We start from the raw sequence: 20,494 nt of genomic DNA, 5'->3' as shown, positions 1-20,494 counted from the left end.
TATTTTTTTCCGACCTTAATGATACTTTCAAGTAATGAGCAGTACACCAATCAAACTTGGATGCCCAAGTTTCGTTCTCCTAGGTTGATGCATTCGTTTGCAGTAACAGTTTGAATTTCTAGGTTTCACTCTGTTTTCTCCTATATTGACAGATGCAGCTAGAACTCTAAATCAAACACGGTTTGTGCTAGGTTCTCGAAACTTGACACAATAAAGTAGTTCTACGTTCTATATCTAAGGTTTGTTTCCTCTTGATGCAGCCTGAAGCAGGGACTGGCGAATAACACTTATATTGAAAGGGGTTGCCAAACTTTCAAAAAACTAGAGTCTCCTGAAATCTCAACATATATTTTTTCATCCAATCTTCATGATACATTCAAGTAATGATCAGTACACCATTCCCACTTGGATGCCCAAGTTTTGTTCTTCTAGGTTGAAGCATTCGTTTGCAGGAACAGTTTGAATTTTTAGGTTTCACTCTGTTTTCTCCTATATTGACAAATGTAGTTCAAACTCTAAATCAAACACGGTTTGGGCTAGCTTCTTGAAACTTGACACAATAAAGTAGTTCTACATTCTATCCCTAAGGTTTGTTTCCTCTTGATGTAGCCATCAGCACAGACTGGCGAATAACACTTACAATGAAAGGCGTTGTTAGGCTGCCAAAAAACAAGTGTCTCCTGAAATCTCAACACATATTTTTTTCCGACCTTAATGATACTTTCAAGTAATGAGCAGTACACCAATCAAACTTGGATGCCCAAGTTTCGTTCTCCTAGGTTGATGCATTCGTTTGCAGTAACAGTTTGAATTTCTAGGTTTCACTCTGTTTTCTCCTATATTGACAGATGCAGCTAGAACTAAATCAAACACGGTTTGTGCTAGGTTCTCGAAACTTGACACAATAAAGTAGTTCTACGTTCTATATCTAAGGTTTGTTTCCTCTTGATGCAGCCTGAAGCAGGGACTGGCGAATAACACTTATATTGAAAGGGGTTGCCAAACTTTCAAAAAACTAGAGTCTCCTGAAATCTCAACATATATTTTTTCATCCAATCTTCATGATACATTCAAGTAATGATCAGTACACCATTCCCACTTGGATGCCCAAGTTTTGTTCTTCTAGGTTGAAGCCTTCGTTTGCAGGAACAGTTTGAATTTTTAGGTTTCACTCTGTTTTCTCCTATATTGACAGATTAGTTTAGAACTTTGAATCAAACAAGGTTTGTGCTAGCTACTTGAAACATGACACAATAAAGTAGTTCTACGTTATATCTCTAAGGTTTGTTTCCTCTTGATGTAGCCTTCAGCACAGACTGGCGAATAACACTTACAATGAGAGTCCTTGTTAGGCTGCCAAAAAACTAGAGTCTCCTGAAATCTCAACACATATTTTTTTCCGACCTTAATGATACTTTCAAGTAATGAGCAGTACACCAATCAAACTTGGATGCCCAAGTTTCGTTCTCCTAGGTTGATGCATTCGTTGGCAGTAACAGTTTGAATTTCTAGGTTTCACTCTGTTTTCTCCTATATTGACAGATGCAGCTAGAACTCTGAATCAAACACGGTTTGTGCTAGGTTCTCGAAACTTGACACAATAAAGTAGTTCTACGTTCAATATCTAATGTTTGTTTCCTCTTGATGCAGCCTGAAGCAGGGACTGGCGAATAACACTTATATTGAAAGGGGTTGCCAAACTTTCAAAAAACTAGAGTCTCCTGAAATCTCAACATATATTTTTTCATCCAATCTTCATGATACATTCAAGTAATGATCAGTACACCATTCCCACTTGGATGCCCAAGTTTTGTTCTTCTAGGTTGAAGCATTCGTTTGCAGGAACAGTTTGAATTTTTAGGTTTCACTCTGTTTTCTCCTATATTGACAGATGAGTTTAGAACTTTAAATCAAACACGGTTTGTGCGAGCTACTTGAAACACGATACAATAAAGTAGTTCTACGTTCTATCTCTAAGGTATGTTTCCTCGTGATGTAGCCTTCAGCACAGACTGGCGAATAACACTTACAATGAGAGTCCTTATTAGTCTGCCAAAAAACTAGAGTCTCCTGAAATCTCAACACATATTTTTTTCCGCCATTAATGATACTTTCAAGTAATGAGCAGTACACCAATCAAACTTGGATGCCCAAGTTTCGTTCTCCTAGGTTGATGCATTCGTTTGCAGTAACAGTTTGAATTTCTAGGTTTCACTCTGTTTTCTCCTATATTGACAGATGCAGCTAGAACTCTAAATCAAACACGGTTTGTGCTAGGTTCTCGAAACTTGACACAATAAAGTAGTTCTACGTTCTATATCTAAGGTTTGTTTCCTCTTGATGCAGCCTGAAGCAGGGACTGGCGAATAACACTTATATTGAAAGGGGTTGCCAATCTTTCAAAAAACTAGGGTCTCCTGAAATCTCAACATATATTTTTTCATCCAATCTTCATGATACATTCAAGTAATGATCAGTACACCATTCCCACTTGGATGCCCAAGTTTTGTTCTTCTAGGTTGAAGCATTCGTTTGCAGGAACAGTTTGAATTTTGAGGTTTCACTCTGTTTTCTCCTATATTGACAGATGAGGTTAGATCTTTAAATCAAACACGGTTTGTGCTAGCTACTTGAAACATGACACAATAAAGTAGTTCTACGTTCTATCTCTAAGGTTTGTTTCCTCTTGATGTAGCCTTCAGCACAGACTGGCGAATAACACTTACAATGAGAGTCCTTGTTAGGCTGCCAAAAAACTAGAGTCTCCTGAAATCTCAACACATATTTTTTTCCGACCTTAATGATACTTTCAAGTAATGAGCAGTACACCAATCAAACTTGGATGCCCAAGTTTCGTTCTCCTAGGTTGATGCATTCGTTTGCAGTAACAGTTTGAATTTCTAGGTTTCACTCTGTTTTCTCCTATATTGACAGATGCAGCTAGAACTCTAAATCAAACACGGTTTGTGCCAGCTTCTTGAAACTTGACACAATAAAGTAGTTCTACGTTCTATCTCTAAGGTTTGTTTCCTCTTGATGTAGCCTAAAGCAGGGACTGGCGAATAACACTTATATTGAAAGGGGTTGCCAAACTTTCAAAAAACTAGAGTCTCCTGAAATCTCAACATATATTTTTTCATCCAATCTTCATGATACATTCAAGTAATGATCAGTACACCATTCCCACTTGGATGCCCAAGTTTGTTCTTCTAGGTTGAAGCATTCGTTTGCAGGAACAGTTTGAATTTTTAGGTTTCACTCTGTTTTCTCCTATATTGACAGATGAGGTTAGAACATTAAATCAAACACGGTTTGTGCTAGCTACATGAAACATGACACAATAAAGTAGTTCTACGTTCTATCTCTAAGGTTTGTTTCCTCTTGATGTAGCCTTCAGCACAGACTGGCGAATAACACTTACAATGAGAGTCCTTGTTAGGCTGCCAAAAAACAAGAGTATCCTGAAATCTCAACACATATTTTTTTCCGACCTTAATGATACTTTCAAGTAATGAGCAGTACACCAATCAAACTTGGATGCCCAAGTTTCGTTCTCCTAGGTTGATGCATTCGTTGGCAGTAACAGTTTGAATTTCTAGGTTTCACTCTGTTTTCTCCTATATTGAGAGATGCAGCTAGAACTCTAAATCAAACACGGTTTGTGCTAGCTTCTTGAAACTTGACACAATAAAGTAGTTCTACGTTCTATCTCTAAGGTTTGTTTCCTCTTGATGTAGCCTAAAGCAGGGACTGGCGAATAACACTTATATTGAAAGGGGTTGCCAAACTTTCAAAAAACTAGAGTCTCCTGAAATCTCAACATATATTTTTTCATCCAATCTTCATGATACATTCAAGTAATGATCAGTACACCATTCCCACTTGGATGCCCAAGTTTTGTTCTTCTAGGTTGAAGCATTCGTTTGGAGGAACAGTTTGAATTTTTAGGTTTCACTCTGTTTTCTCCTATATTGACAGATGAGGTTAGAACTTTAAATCAAACACGGTTTGTGCTAGCTACTTGAAACATGACACAATAAAGTAGTTCTACGTTCTATCTCTAAGGTTTGTTTCCTCTTGATGTAGCCTTCAGCACAGACTGGCGAATAACACTTACAATGAGAGTCCTTGTTAGGCTGCCAAAAAACTAGAGTCTCCTGAAATCTCAACACATATTTTTTTCCGACCTTAATGATACTTTCAAGTAATGAGCAGTACACCAATCAAACTTGGATGCCCAAGTTTCGTTCTCCTAGGTTGATGCATTCGTTGGCAGTAACAGTTTGAATTTCTAGGTTTCACTCTGTTTTCTCCTATATTGACAGATGCAGCTAGAACTCTGAATCAAACACGGTTTGTGCTAGGTTCTCGAAACTTGACACAATAAAGTAGTTCTACGTTCAATATCTAATGTTTGTTTCCTCTTGATGCAGCCTGAAGCAGGGACTGGCGAATAACACTTATATTTAAAGGGGTTGCCAAACTTTCAAAAAACTAGAGTCTCCTGAAATCTCAACATATATTTTTTCATCCAATCTTCATGATACATTCAAGTAATGATCAGTACACCATTCCCACTTGGATGCCCAAGTTTTGTTCTTCTAGGTTGAAGCATTCGTTTGCAGGAACAGTTTGAATTTTTAGGTTTCACTCTGTTTTCTCCTATATTGACAGATGCAGTTCGAACTCTAAATCAAACACGGTTTGTGCTTGCTTCTTGAAACTTGATAAAATATTGTAGTTCTACGTTCTATCCATAAGGTTTGTTTCCTCTTGATGTAGCCTAATGCAGGGACTGGCGAATAACACTTTTATTGAAAGGGGTTGCCAAACTTCTAAAAACTAGAGTCTTCTGAAATCTCAACATATATTTTTTCATCCAATCTTCATGATACTTTCAAGTAATGATCAGTACACCAATCCCACTTGGATGCTCAAGTTTCATTCTCCTACGTTGAAGCATTCGTTTGCAGGAACAGTTTGAATTTTTAGGTTTCACTCTGTTTTCTCCTTTATTGACAGATGCAGCTAGAACTCTAAATCAAACACGGTTTGTGCTAGCTTCTCGAAACTTGACACAATAAAGTAGTTCTACGTTCTATCTCTAAGGTTTGTTTCCTCTTGATGTAGCCTAAAGCAGGGACTGGCGAATAACACTTATATTGAAAGGGGTTGCCAAACTTTCAAAAAACTAGAGTCTCCTGAAATCTCAACATATATTTTTTCATCCAATCTTCATGATACATTCAAGTAATGATCAGTACACCATTCCCACTTGGATGCCCAAGTTTTGTTCTTCTAGGTTGAAGCATTCGTTTGCAGGAACAGTTTGAATTTTTAGGTTTCACTCTGTTTTCTCCTATATTGACAGATGAGGTTAGAACTTTAAATCAAACACGGTTTGTGCTAGCTACTTGAAACATGACAGAATAAAGTAGTTCTACGATCTATCTCTAAGGTTTGTTTCCTCGTGATGTAGCCTTCAGCACAGACTGGCGAATAACACTTACAATGAGAGTCCTTATTAGGCTGCCAAAAAACTAGAGTCTCCTGAAATCTCAACACATATTTTTTTCCGACCTTAATGATACTTTCAAGTAATGAGCAGTACACCAATCAAACTTGGATGCCCAAGTTTCGTTCTCCTAGGTTGATGCATTCGTTTGCAGTAACAGTTTGAATTTCTAGGTTTCACTCTGTTTTCTCCTATATTGACAGATGCAGCTAGAACTCTAAATCAAACACGGTTTGTGCTAGGTTCTCGAAACTTGACACAATAAAGTAGTTCTACGTTCTATATCTAAGGTTTGTTTCCTCTTGATGCAGCCTGAAGCAGGGACTGGCGAATAACACTTATATTGAAAGGGGTTGCCAAACTTTCAAAAAACTAGAGTCTCCTGAAATCTCAACATATATTTTTTCATCCAAACTTCATGATACATTCAAGTAATGATCAGTACACCATTCCCACTTGGATGCCCAAGTTTTGTTCTTCTAGGTTGAAGCATTCGTTTGCAGGAACAGTTTGAATTTTTAGGTTTCACTCTGTTTTCTCCTATATTGACAAATGTAGTTCAAACTCTAAATCAAACACGGTTTGGGCTAGCTTCTTGAAACTTGACACAATAAAGTAGTTCTACATTCTATCCCTAAGGTTTGTTTCCTCTTGATGTAGCCATCAGCACAGACTGGCGAATAACACTTACAATGAAAGGCGTTGTTAGGCTGCCAAAAAACAAGTGTCTCCTGAAATCTCAACACATATTTTTTTCCGACCTTAATGATACTTTCAAGTAATGAGCAGTACACCAATCAAACTTGGATGCCCAAGTTTCGTTCTCCTAGGTTGATGCATTCGTTTGCAGTAACAGTTTGAATTTCTAGGTTTCACTCTGTTTTCTCCTATATTGACAGATGCAGCTAGAACTAAATCAAACACGGTTTGTGCTAGGTTCTCGAAACTTGACACAATAAAGTAGTTCTACGTTCTATATCTAAGGTTTGTTTCCTCTTGATGCAGCCTGAAGCAGGGACTGGCGAATAACACTTATATTGAAAGGGGTTGCCAAACTTTCAAAAAACTAGAGTCTCCTGAAATCTCAACATATATTTTTTCATCCAATCTTCATGATACATTCAAGTAATGATCAGTACACCATTCCCACTTGGATGCCCAAGTTTTGTTCTTCTAGGTTGAAGCATTCGTTTGCAGGAACAGTTTGAATTTTTAGGTTTCACTCTGTTTTCTCCTATATTGACAGATTAGTTTAGAACTTTGAATCAAACAAGGTTTGTGCTAGCTACTTGAAACATGACACAATAAAGTAGTTCTACGTTATATCTCTAAGGTTTGTTTCCTCTTGATGTAGCCTTCAGCACAGACTGGCGAATAACACTTACAATGAGAGTCCTTGTTAGGCTGCCAAAAAACTAGAGTCTCCTGAAATCTCAACACATATTTTTTTCCGACCTTAATGATACTTTCAAGTAATGAGCAGTACACCAATCAAACTTGGATGCCCAAGTTTCGTTCTCCTAGGTTGATGCATTCGTTGGCAGTAACAGTTTGAATTTCTAGGTTTCACTCTGTTTTCTCCTATATTGACAGATGCAGCTAGAACTCTGAATCAAACACGGTTTGTGCTAGGTTCTCGAAACTTGACACAATAAAGTAGTTCTACGTTCAATATCTAATGTTTGTTTCCTCTTGATGCAGCCTGAAGCAGGGACTGGCGAATAACACTTATATTGAAAGGGGTTGCCAAACTTTCAAAAAACTAGAGTCTCCTGAAATCTCAACATATATTTTTTCATCCAATCTTCATGATACATTCAAGTAATGATCAGTACACCATTCCCACTTGGATGCCCAAGTTTTGTTCTTCTAGGTTGAAGCATTCGTTTGCAGGAACAGTTTGAATTTTTAGGTTTCACTCTGTTTTCTCCTATATTGACAGATGAGTTTAGAACTTTAAATCAAACACGGTTTGTGCGAGCTACTTGAAACATGATACAATAAAGTAGTTCTACGTTCTATCTCTAAGGTATGTTTCCTCGTGATGTAGCCTTCAGCACAGACTGGCGAATAACACTTACAATGAGAGTCCTTATTAGTCTGCCAAAAAACTAGAGTCTCCTGAAATCTCAACACATATTTTTTTCCGCCATTAATGATACTTTCAAGTAATGAGCAGTACACCAATCAAACTTGGATGCCCAAGTTTCGTTCTCCTAGGTTGATGCATTCGTTTGCAGTAACAGTTTGAATTTCTAGGTTTCACTCTGTTTTCTCCTATATTGACAGATGCAGCTAGAACTCTAAATCAAACACGGTTTGTGCTAGGTTCTCGAAACTTGACACAATAAAGTAGTTCTACGTTCTATATCTAAGGTTTGTTTCCTCTTGATGCAGCCTGAAGCAGGGACTGGCGAATAACACTTATATTGAAAGGGGTTGCCAATCTTTCAAAAAACTAGGGTCTCCTGAAATCTCAACATATATTTTTTCATCCAATCTTCATGATACATTCAAGTAATGATCAGTACACCATTCCCACTTGGATGCCCAAGTTTTGTTCTTCTAGGTTGAAGCATTCGTTTGCAGGAACAGTTTGAATTTTGAGGTTTCACTCTGTTTTCTCCTATATTGACAGATGAGGTTAGATCTTTAAATCAAACACGGTTTGTGCTAGCTACTTGAAACATGACACAATAAAGTAGTTCTACGTTCTATCTCTAAGGTTTGTTTCCTCTTGATGTAGCCTTCAGCACAGACTGGCGAATAACACTTACAATGAGAGTCCTTGTTAGGCTGCCAAAAAACTAGAGTCTCCTGAAATCTCAACACATATTTTTTTCCGACCTTAATGATACTTTCAAGTAATGAGCAGTACACCAATCAAACTTGGATGCCCAAGTTTCGTTCTCCTAGGTTGATGCATTCGTTTGCAGTAACAGTTTGAATTTCTAGGTTTCACTCTGTTTTCTCCTATATTGACAGATGCAGCTAGAACTCTAAATCAAACACGGTTTGTGCCAGCTTCTTGAAACTTGACACAATAAAGTAGTTCTACGTTCTATCTCTAAGGTTTGTTTCCTCTTGATGTAGCCTAAAGCAGGGACTGGCGAATAACACTTATATTGAAAGGGGTTGCCAAACTTTCAAAAAACTAGAGTCTCCTGAAATCTCAACATATATTTTTTCATCCAATCTTCATGATACATTCAAGTAATGATCAGTACACCATTCCCACTTGGATGCCCAAGTTTGTTCTTCTAGGTTGAAGCATTCGTTTGCAGGAACAGTTTGAATTTTTAGGTTTCACTCTGTTTTCTCCTATATTGACAGATGAGGTTAGAACATTAAATCAAACACGGTTTGTGCTAGCTACATGAAACATGACACAATAAAGTAGTTCTACGTTCTATCTCTAAGGTTTGTTTCCTCTTGATGTAGCCTTCAGCACAGACTGGCGAATAACACTTACAATGAGAGTCCTTGTTAGGCTGCCAAAAAACTAGAGTATCCTGAAATCTCAACACATATTTTTTTCCGACCTTAATGATACTTTCAAGTAATGAGCAGTACACCAATCAAACTTGGATGCCCAAGTTTCGTTCTCCTAGGTTGATGCATTCGTTGGCAGTAACAGTTTGAATTTCTAGGTTTCACTCTGTTTTCTCCTATATTGAGAGATGCAGCTAGAACTCTAAATCAAACACGGTTTGTGCTAGCTTCTTGAAACTTGACACAATAAAGTAGTTCTACGTTCTATCTCTAAGGTTTGTTTCCTCTTGATGTAGCCTAAAGCAGGGACTGGCGAACAACACTTATATTGAAAGGGGTTGCCAAACTTTCAAAAAACTAGAGTCTCCTGAAATCTCAACATATATTTTTTCATCCAATCTTCATGATACATTCAAGTAATGATCAGTACACCATTCCCACTTGGATGCCCAAGTTTTGTTCTTCTAGGTTGAAGCATTCGTTTGCAGGAACAGTTTGAATTTTTAGGTTTCACTCTGTTTTCTCCTATATTGACAGATGAGGTTAGAACTTTAAATCAAACACGGTTTGTGCTAGCTACTTGAAACATGACACAATAAAGTAGTTCTACGTTCTATCTCTAAGGTTTGTTTCCTCTTGATGTAGCCTTCAGCACAGACTGGCGAATAACACTTACAATGAGAGTCCTTGTTAGGCTGCCAAAAAACTAGAGTCTCCTGAAATCTCAACACATATTTTTTTCCGACCTTAATGATACTTTCAAGTAATGAGCAGTACACCAATCAAACTTGGATGCCCAAGTTTCGTTCTCCTAGGTTGATGCATTCGTTGGCAGTAACAGTTTGAATTTCTAGGTTTCACTCTGTTTTCTCCTATATTGACAGATGCAGCTAGAACTCTGAATCAATCACGGTTTGTGCTAGGTTCTCGAAACTTGACACAATAAAGTAGTTCTACGTTCAATATCTAATGTTTGTTTCCTCTTGATGCAGCCTGAAGCAGGGACTGGCGAATAACACTTATATTTAAAGGGGTTGCCAAACTTTCAAAAAACTAGAGTCTCCTGAAATCTCAACATATATTTTTTCATCCAATCTTCATGATACATTCAAGTAATGATCAGTACACCATTCCCACTTGGATGCCCAAGTTTTGTTCTTCTAGGTTGAAGCATTCGTTTGCAGGAACAGTTTGAATTTTTAGGTTTCACTCTGTTTTCTCCTATATTGACAGATGAGGTTAGAACTTTAAATCAAACACGGTTTGTGCTAGCTACTTGAAACATGATACAATAAAGTAGTTCTACGTTCTATCTCTAAGGTATGTTTCCTCGTGATGTAGCCTTCAGCACAGACTGGCGAATAACACTTACAATGAGAGTCCTTATTAGTCTGCCAAAAAACTAGAGTCTCCTGAAATCTCAACACATATTTTTTTCCGCCATTAATGATACTTTCAAGTAATGAGCAGTACACCAATCAAACTTGGATGCCCAAGTTTCGTTCTCCTAGGTTGATGCATTCGTTTGCAGTAACAGTTTGAATTTCTAGGTTTCACTCTGTTTTCTCCTATATTGACAGATGCAGCTAGAACTCTAAATCAAACACGGTTTGTGCTAGGTTCTCGAAACTTGACACAATAAAGTAGTTCTACGTTCTATATCTAAGGTTTGTTTCCTCTTGATGCAGCCTGAAGCAGGGACTGGCGAATAACACTTATATTGAAAGGGGTTGCCAATCTTTCAAAAAACTAGGGTCTCCTGAAATCTCAACATATATTTTTTCATCCAATCTTCATGATACATTCAAGTAATGATCAGTACACCATTCCCACTTGGATGCCCAAGTTTTGTTCTTCTAGGTTGAAGCATTCGTTTGCAGGAACAGTTTGAATTTTTAGGTTTCACTCTGTTTTCTCCTATATTGACAAATGTAGTTCAAACTCTAAATCAAACACGGTTAGGGCTAGCTTCTTGAAACTTGACACAATAAAGTAGTTCTACATTCTATCCCTTAGGTTTGTTTCCTCTTGATGTAGCCTTCAGCACAGACTGGCGAACAACACTTACAATGAAAGGCGTTGTTAGGCTGCCAAAAAACAAGAGTCTCCTGAAATCTCAACACATATTTTTTTCCGACCTTAATGATACTTTCAAGTAATGAGCAGTACACCAATCAAACTTGGATGCCCAAGTTTCGTTCTCCTAGTTTGATGCATTCGTTTGCAGTAACAGTTTGAATTTCTAGGTTTCACTCTGTTTTCTCCTATATTGACAGATGCAGCTAGAACTCTAAATCAAACACGGTTTGTGCTAGCTTCTCGAAACTTGACACAATAAAGTAGTTCTATGTTCTATATCTAAGGTTTGTTTCCTCTTGATGTAGCCTGAAGCAGGGACTGGCGAATAACACTTATATTGAAAGGGGTTGCCAAACTTTCAAAAAACTAGAGTCTCCTGAAATCTCAACATATATTTTTTCATCCAATCTTCATGATACATTCAAGTAATGATCAGTACAGCATTCCCAATTGGATGCCCAAGTTTTGTTCTTCTAGGTTGAAGCATTCGTTTGCAGGAACAGTTTGAATTTTTAGGTTTCACTCTGTTTTCTCCTATATTGACAGATGCAGTTAGAACTTTAAATCAAACACGGTTTGTGCTAGCTACTTGAAACATGACACAATAAAGTAGTTCTACGTTCTATCCCTAAGGTTTGTTTCCTCTTGATGTAGCCTTAAGCAGAGACTGGCGAATAACACATTCAATGAAAGGCGTTGTTAGGCTGCCAAAAAACTACAGTCTCCTGAAATCTCATCATATATTTTTTCTTCCGACCTTCATGATACTTTCCAGTAATGAGCAGTGCACCAATCAAACTTGGATGCCCAAGTTTCGTTCTCCTAGGTTGAAGCATTCGTTTGTAGGAACAGTTTGAATTTTTAGGTTTCACACTGTTTTGTCCTATATTGACAGATGCAGTTCGAACTCTAAATCAAACACGGTTTGTGCTTGCTTCTTGAAACTTGATAAAATATTGTAGTTCTACGTTCTATCCATAAGGTTTGTTTCCTCTTGATGTAGCCTAATGCAGGGACTGGCGAATAACACTTTTATTGAAAGGGGTTGCCAAACTTCTAAAAACTAGAGTCTTCTGAAATCTCAACATATATTTTTTCATCCAATCTTCATGATACTTTCAAGTAATGATCAGTACACCAATCCCACTTGGATGCTCAAGTTTCATTCTCCTACGTTGAAGCATTCGTTTGCAGGAACAGTTTGAATTTTTAGGTTTCACTCTGTTTTCTCCTATATTGACAGATGCAGTTAGAACTTTAAATCAAACACGGTTTGTGCTAGCTACTTGAAACATGACACAATAAAGTAGTTCTACATTCTATCCCTAAGGTTTGTTTCCTCTTGATGTAGCCTTCAGCACACACTGGCGAATAACACTTACAATGAGAGGCGTTGTTAGGCTGCCAAAAAACTAGAGTCTCCTGAAATCTCAACACATATTTTTTTTCCGACCTTAATGATACTTTCAAGTAATGAGCAGTACACCAATCAAACTTGGATGCCCAAGTTTCGTTCTCCTAGGTTGATGCATTCGTTTGCAGTAACAGTTTGAATTTCTAGGTTTCACTCTCTTTTCTCCTATATTGACAGATGCAGCTAGAACTCTAAATCAAACACGGTTTGTGCTAGCTTCTCGAAACTTGACACAATAAAGTTGTTCTACGTTCTATCTCTAAGGTTTGTTTCCTCTTGATGTAGCCTAAAGCAGGGACTGGCGAATAACACTTATATTGAAAGGGGTTGCCAAACTTTCAAAAAACTAGAGTCTCCTGAAATCTCAACATATATTTTTTCATCCAATCTTCATGATACTTTCAAGTAATGATCAGTACACCATTCCCACTTGGATGCCCAAGTTTTGTTCTTCTAGGTTGAAGCATTCGTTTGCAGGAACAGTTTGAATTTTTAGGTTTCACTCTGTTTTCTCCTATATTGACAGATGAGGTTAGAACTTTAAATCAAACACGGTTTGTGCTAGCTACTTGAAACATGACACAATAAAGTAGTTCTACGTTCTATCTCTAAGGTTTGTTTCCTCGTGATGTAGCCTTCAGCACAGACTGGCGAATAACACTTACAATGAGAGTCCTTATTAGGCTGCCAAAAAACTAGAGTCTCCGGAAATCTCAACACATATTTTTTTCCGACATTAATGATACTTTCAAGTAATGAGCAGTACACCAATCAAACTTGGATGCCCAAGTTTCGTTCTCCTAGGTTGATGCATTCGTTTGCAGTAACAGTTTGAATTTCTAGGTTTCACTCTGTTTTCTCCTATATTGACAGATGCAGCTAGAACTCTAAATCAAACACGGTTTGTGCTAGGTTCTCGAAACTTGACACAATAAAGTAGTTCTACGTTCTATATCTAAGGTTTGTTTCCTCTTGATGCAGCCTGAAGCAGGGACTGGCGAATAACACTTATATTGAAAGGGGTTGCCAAACTTTCAAAAAACTAGAGTCTCCTGAAATCTCAACATATATTTTTTCATCCAATCTTCATGATACATTCAAGTAATGATCAGTACACCATTCCCACTTGGATGCCCAAGTTTGTTCTTCTAGGTTGAAGCACTCGTTTGCAGGAACAGTTTGAATTTTTAGGTTTCACTCTGTTTTCTCCTATATTGACAGATGAGGTTAGAACATTAAATCAAACACGGTTTGTGCTAGCTACATGAAACATGACACAATAAAGTAGTTCTACGTTCTATCTCTAAGGTTTGTTTCCTCTTGATGTAGCCTTCAGCACAGACTGGCGAATAACACTTACAATGAGAGTCCTTGTTAGGCTGCCAAAAAACTAGAGTATCCTGAAATCTCAACACATATTTTTTTCCGACCTTAATGATACTTTCAAGTAATGAGCAGTACACCAATCAAACTTGGATGCCCAAGTTTCGTTCTCCTAGGTTGATGCATTCGTTGGCAGTAACAGTTTGAATTTCTAGGTTTCACTCTGTTTTCTCCTATATTGAGAGATGCAGCTAGAACTCTAAATCAAACACGGTTTGTGCTAGCTTCTCGAAACTTGACACAATAAAGTAGTTCTATGTTCTATATCTAAGGTTTGTTTCCTCTTGATGTAGCCTGAAGCAGGGACTGGCGAATAACACTTATATTGAAAGGGGTTGCCAAACTTTCAAAAAACTAGAGTCTCCTGAAATCTCAACATATATTTTCTCATCCAATCTTCATGATACATTCAAGTAATGATCAGTACACCATTCCCACTTGGATGCCCAAGTTTTGTTCTTCTAGGTTGAAGCATTCGTTTGCAGGAACAGTTTGAATTTTTAGGTTTCACTCTGTTTTCTCCTATATTGACAGATGAGGTTAGAACTTTAAATCAAACACGGTTTGTGCTAGCTACTTGAAACATGACACAATAAAGTAGTTCTACGTTCTCTCTCTAAGGTTTGTTTCCTCTTGATGTAGCCTTCAGCACAGACTGGCGAATAACACTTACAATGAGAGTCCTTGTTAGGCTGCCAAAAAACTAGAGTCTCCTGAAATCTCAACACATATTTTTTTCCGACCTTAATGATACTTTCAAGTAATGAGCAGTACACCAATCAAACTTGGATGCCCAAGTTTCGTTCTCCTAGGTTGATGCATTCGTTGGCAGTAACAGTTTGAATTTCTAGGTTTCACTCTGTTTTCTCCTATATTGACAGATGCAGCTAGAACTCTGAATCAATCACGGTTTGTGCTAGGTTCTCGAAACTTGACACAATAAAGTAGTTCTACGTTCAATATCTAATGTTTGTTTCCTCTTGATGCAGCCTGAAGCAGGGACTGGCGAATAACACTTATATTTAAAGGGGTTGCCAAACTTTCAAAAAACTAGAGTCTCCTGAAATCTCAACATATATTTTTTCATCCAATCTTCATGATACATTCAAGTAATGATCAGTACACCATTCCCACTTGGATGCCCAAGTTTTGTTCTTCTAGGTTGAAGCATTCGTTTGCAGGAACAGTTTGAATTTTTAGGTTTCACTCTGTTTTCTCCTATATTGACAGATGAGGTTAGAACTTTAAATCAAACACGGTTTGTGCTAGCTACTTGAAACATGATACAATAAAGTAGTTCTACGTTCTATCTCTAAGGTATGTTTCCTCGTGATGTAGCCTTCAGCACAGACTGGCGAATAACACTTACAATGAGAGTCCTTATTAGTCTGCCAAAAAACTAGAGTCTCCTGAAATCTCAACACATATTTTTTTCCGCCATTAATGATACTTTCAAGTAATGAGCAGTACACCAATCAAACTTGGATGCCCAAGTTTCGTTCTCCTAGGTTGATGCATTCGTTTGCAGTAACAGTTTGAATTTCTAGGTTTCACTCTGTTTTCTCCTATATTGACAGATGCAGCTAGAACTCTAAATCAAACACGGTTTGTGCTAGGTTCTCGAAACTTGACACAATAAAGTAGTTCTACGTTCTATATCTAAGGTTTGTTTCCTCTTGATGCAGCCTGAAGCAGGGACTGGCGAATAACACTTATATTGAAAGGGGTTGCCAATCTTTCAAAAAACTAGGGTCTCCTGAAATCTCAACATATATTTTTTCATCCAATCTTCATGATACATTCAAGTAATGATCAGTACACCATTCCCACTTGGATGCCCAAGTTTTGTTCTTCTAGGTTGAAGCATTCGTTTGCAGGAACAGTTTGAATTTTTAGGTTTCACTCTGTTTTCTCCTATATTGACAAATGTAGTTCAAACTCTAAATCAAACACGGTTTGGGCTAGCTTCTTGAAACTTGACACAATAAAGTAGTTCTACATTCTATCCCTAAGGTTTGTTTCCTCTTGATGTAGCCTTCAGCACAGACTGGCGAATAACACTTACAATGAAAGGCGTTGTTAGGCTGCCAAAAAACAAGAGTCTCCTGAAATCTCAACACATATTTTTTTCCGACCTTAATGATACTTTCAAGTAATGAGCAGTACACCAATCAAACTTGGATGCCCAAGTTTCGTTCTCCTAGGTTGATGCATTCGTTTGCAGTAACAGTTTGAATTTCTAGGTTTCACTCTGTTTTCTCCTATATTGACAGATGCAGCTAGAACTCTAAATCAAACACGGTTTGTGCTAGCTTCTCGAAACTTGACACAATAAAGTAGTTCTATGTTCTATATCTAAGGTTTGTTTCCTCTTGATGTAGCCTGAAGCAGGGACTGGCGAATAACACTTATATTGAAAGGGGTTGCCAAACTTTCAAAAAACTAGAGTCTCCTGAAATCTCAACATATATTTTTTCATCCAATCTTCATGATACATTCAAGTAATGATCAGTACAGCATTCCCTCTTGGATGCCCAAGTTTTGTTCTTCTAGGTTGAAGCATTCGTTTGCAAGAACAGTTTGAATTTTTAGGTTTCACTCTGTTTTCTCCTATATTGACAGATGCAGTTAGAACTTTAAATCAAACACGGTTTGTGCTAGCTACTTGAAACATGACACAATAAAGTAGTTCTACGTTCTATCCCTAAGGTTTGTTTCCTCTTGATGTAGCCTTAAGCAGAGACTGGCGAATAACACATTCAATGAAAGGCGTTGTTAGGCTGCCAAAAAACTACAGTCTCCTGAAATCTCATCATATATTTTTTCTTCCGACCTTCATGATACTTTCAAGTAATGAGCAGTGCACCAATCAAACTTGGATGCCCAAGTTTCGTTCTCCTAGGTTGAAGCATTCGTTTGTAGGAACAGTTTGAATTTTTAGGTTTCACACTTTTTGTCCTATATTGACAGATGCAGTTCGAACTCTAAATCAAACACGGTTTGTGCTTGCTTCTTGAAACTTGATAAAATATTGTAGTTCTACGTTCTATCCATAAGGTTTGTTTCCTCTTGATGTAGCCTAATGCAGGGACTGGCGAATAACACTTTTATTGAAAGGGGTTGCCAAACTTCTAAAAACTAGAGTCTTCTGAAATCTCAACATATATTTTTTCATCCAATCTTCATGATACTTTCAAGTAATGATCAGTACACCAATCCCACTTGGATGCTCAAGTTTCATTCTCCTACATTGAAGCATTCGTTTGCAGGAACAGTTTGAATTTTTAGGTTTCACTCTGTTTTCTCCTATATTGACAGATGAGGTTAGAACTTTAAATCAAACACGGTTTGTGCTAGCTACTTGAAACATGACACAATAAAGTAGTTCTACGTTCTATCTCTAAGGTTTGTTTCCTCGTGATGTAGCCTTCAGCACAGACTGGCGAATAACACTTACAATGAGAGGCCTTATTAGGCTGCCAAAAAACTAGAGTCTCCGGAAATCTCAACACATATTTTTTTCCGACATTAATGATACTTTCAAGTAATGAGCAGTACACCAATCAAACTTGGATGCCCAAGTTTCGTTCTCCTAGGTTGATGCATTCGTTTGCAGTAACAGTTTGAATTTCTAGGTTTCACTCTGTTTTCTCCTATATTGACAGATGCAGCTAGAACTCTAAATCAAACACGGTTTGTGCTAGGTTCTCGAAACTTGACACAATAAAGTAGTTCTACGTTCTATATCTAAGGTTTGTTTCCTCTTGATGCAGCCTGAAGCAGGGACTGGCGAATAACAATTATATTGAAAGGGGTTGCCAAACTTTCAAAAAACTAGAGTCTCCTGAAATCTCAACATATATTTTTTCATCCAATCTTCATGATACATTCAAGTAATGATCAGTACACCATTTCCACTTGGATGCCCAAGTTTTGTTCTTCTAGGTTGAAGCATTCGTTTGCAGGAAGAGATTGAATTTTTAGGTTTCACTCTGTTTTCTCCTATATTGACAAATGTAGTTCAAACTCTAAATCAAACACGGTTTGGGCTAGCTTCTTGAATCTTGACACAATAAATTAGTTCTACATTCTCTCACTAAGGTTTGTTTCCTCTTGATGTAGCCTTCAGCACAGACTGGCGAATAACACTTACAATGCAAGGCGTTGTTAGGCTGCCAAAAAACAAGTGTCTCCTGAAATCTCAACACATATTTTTTTCCGACCTTAATGATACCTTCAAGTAATGAGCAGTACACCAATCAAACTTGGATGCCCAAGTTTCGTTCTCCTAGGTTGATGCATTCGTTTGCAGTAACAGTTTGAATTTCTAGGTTTCACTCTGTTTTCTCCTATATTGACAGATGCAGCTAGAACTCTAAATCAAACACGGTTTGTGCTAGCTTCTTGAAACTTGACACAATAAAGTAGTTCTACGTTCTATCTCTAAGGTTTGTTTCCTCTTGATGTAGCCTAAAGCAGGGACTGGCGAATAACACTTATATTGAAAGGGGTTGCCAAACTTTCAAAAAACTAGAGTCTCCTGAAATCTCAACATATATTTTTTCATCCAATCTTCATGATACATTCAAGTAATGATCAGTACACCATTCCCACTTGGATGCCCAAGTTTTGTTCTTCTAGGTTGAAGCATTCGTTTGCAGGAACAGTTTGAATTTTTAGGTTTCACTCTGTTTTCTCCTATATTGACAGATGAGTTTAGAACTTTAAATCAAACACGGTTTGTGCTAGCTACTTGAAACATGACACAATAAAGTAGTTCTACGTTCTATCTCTAAGGTTTGTTTCCTCTTGATGTAGCCTTCAGCACAGACTGGCGAATAACACTTACAATGAGAGTCCTTATTAGGCTGCCAAAAAACTAGAGTCTCCTGAAATCTCAACACATATTTTTTTCCGACATTAAAGATACTTTCAAGTAATGAGCAGTACACCAATCAAACTTGGATGCCCAAGTTTCGTTCTCCTAGGTTGATGCATTCGTTTGCAGTAACAGTTTGAATTTCTAGGTTTCACTCTGTTTTCTCCTATATTGACAGATGCAGCTAGAACTCTAAATCAAACACGGTTTGTGCTAGGTTCTCGAAACTTGACACAATAAAGTAGTTCTACGTTCTATATCTAAGGTTTGTTTCCTCTTGATGCAGCCTGAAGCAGGGAGTGGCGAATAACACTTATATTGAAAGGGGTTGCCAAACTTTCAAAAAACTAGAGTCTCCTGAAATCTCAACATATATTTTTTCATCCAATCTTCATGATACATTCAAGTAATGATCAGTACACCATTCCCACTTGGATGCCCAAGTTTTGTTCTTCTAGGTTGAAGCATTCGTTTGCAGGAACAGTTTGAATTTTTAGGTTTCACTCTGTTTTCTCCTATATTGACAAATGTAGTTCAAACTCTAAATCAAACACGGTTTTGGCTAGCTTCTTGAAGCTTGACACAATAAAGTAGTTCTACATTCTATCACTAAGGTTTGTTTCCTCTTGATGTAGCCTTCAGCACAGACTGGCGAATAACACTTACAATGAAAGGCGTTGTTAGGCTGCCAAAAAACAAGTGTCTCCTGAAATCTCAACACATATTTTTTTCCGACCTTAATGATACTTTCAAGTAATGAGCAGTACACCAATCAAACTTGGATGCCCAAGTTTCGTTCTCCTAGGTTGATGCATTCGTTTGCAGTAACAGTTTGAATTTCTAGGTTTCACTCTGTTTTCTCCTATATTGACAGATGCAGCTAGAACTCTAAATCAAACACGGTTTGTGCTAGCTTCTTGAAATTGACACAATAAAGTAGTTCTACGTTCTATCTCTAAGGTTTGTTTCCTCTTGATGTAGCCTAAAGCAGGGACTGGCGAATAACACTTATATTGAAAGGGGTTGCCAAACTTTCAAAAAACTAGAGTCTCCTGAAATCTCAACATATATTTTTTCATCCAATCTTCATGATACATTCAAGTAATGATCAGTACACCATTCCCACTTGGATGCCCAAGTTTTGTTCTTCTAGGTTGAAGCATTCGTTTGCAGGAACAGTTTGAATTTTTAGGTTTCACTCTGTTTTCTCCTATATTGACAGATTAGTTTAGAACTTTAAATCAAACAAGGTTTGTGCTAGCTACTTGAAACATGACACAATAAAGTAGTTCTACGTTATATCTCTAAGGTTTGTTTCCTCTTGATGTAGCCTTCAGCACAGACTGGCGAATAACACTTACAATGAGAGTCCTTGTTAGGCTGCCAAAAAACTAGAGTCTCCTGAAATCTCAACACATATTTTTTTCCGACCTTAATGATACTTTCAAGTAATGAGCAGTACACCAATCAAACTTGGATGCCCAAGTTTCGTTCTCCTAGGTTGATGCATTCGTTGGCAGTAACAGTTTGAATTTCTAGGTTTCACTCTGTTTTCTCCTATATTGACAGATGCAGCTAGAACTCTGAATCAAACACGGTTTGTGCTAGGTTCTCGAAACTTGACACAATAAAGTAGTTCTACGTTCAATATCTAATGTTTGTTTCCTCTTGATGCAGCCTGAAGCAGGGACTGGCGAATAACACTTATATTGAAAGGGGTTGCCAAACTTTC

This window comes from Callospermophilus lateralis, chromosome 1 (assembly GCF_048772815.1).
Source record: "Callospermophilus lateralis isolate mCalLat2 chromosome 1, mCalLat2.hap1, whole genome shotgun sequence".
Taxonomy (NCBI): domain Eukaryota; kingdom Metazoa; phylum Chordata; class Mammalia; order Rodentia; family Sciuridae; genus Callospermophilus; species Callospermophilus lateralis.
Note: the sequence above shows the minus strand (reverse complement) of the source record.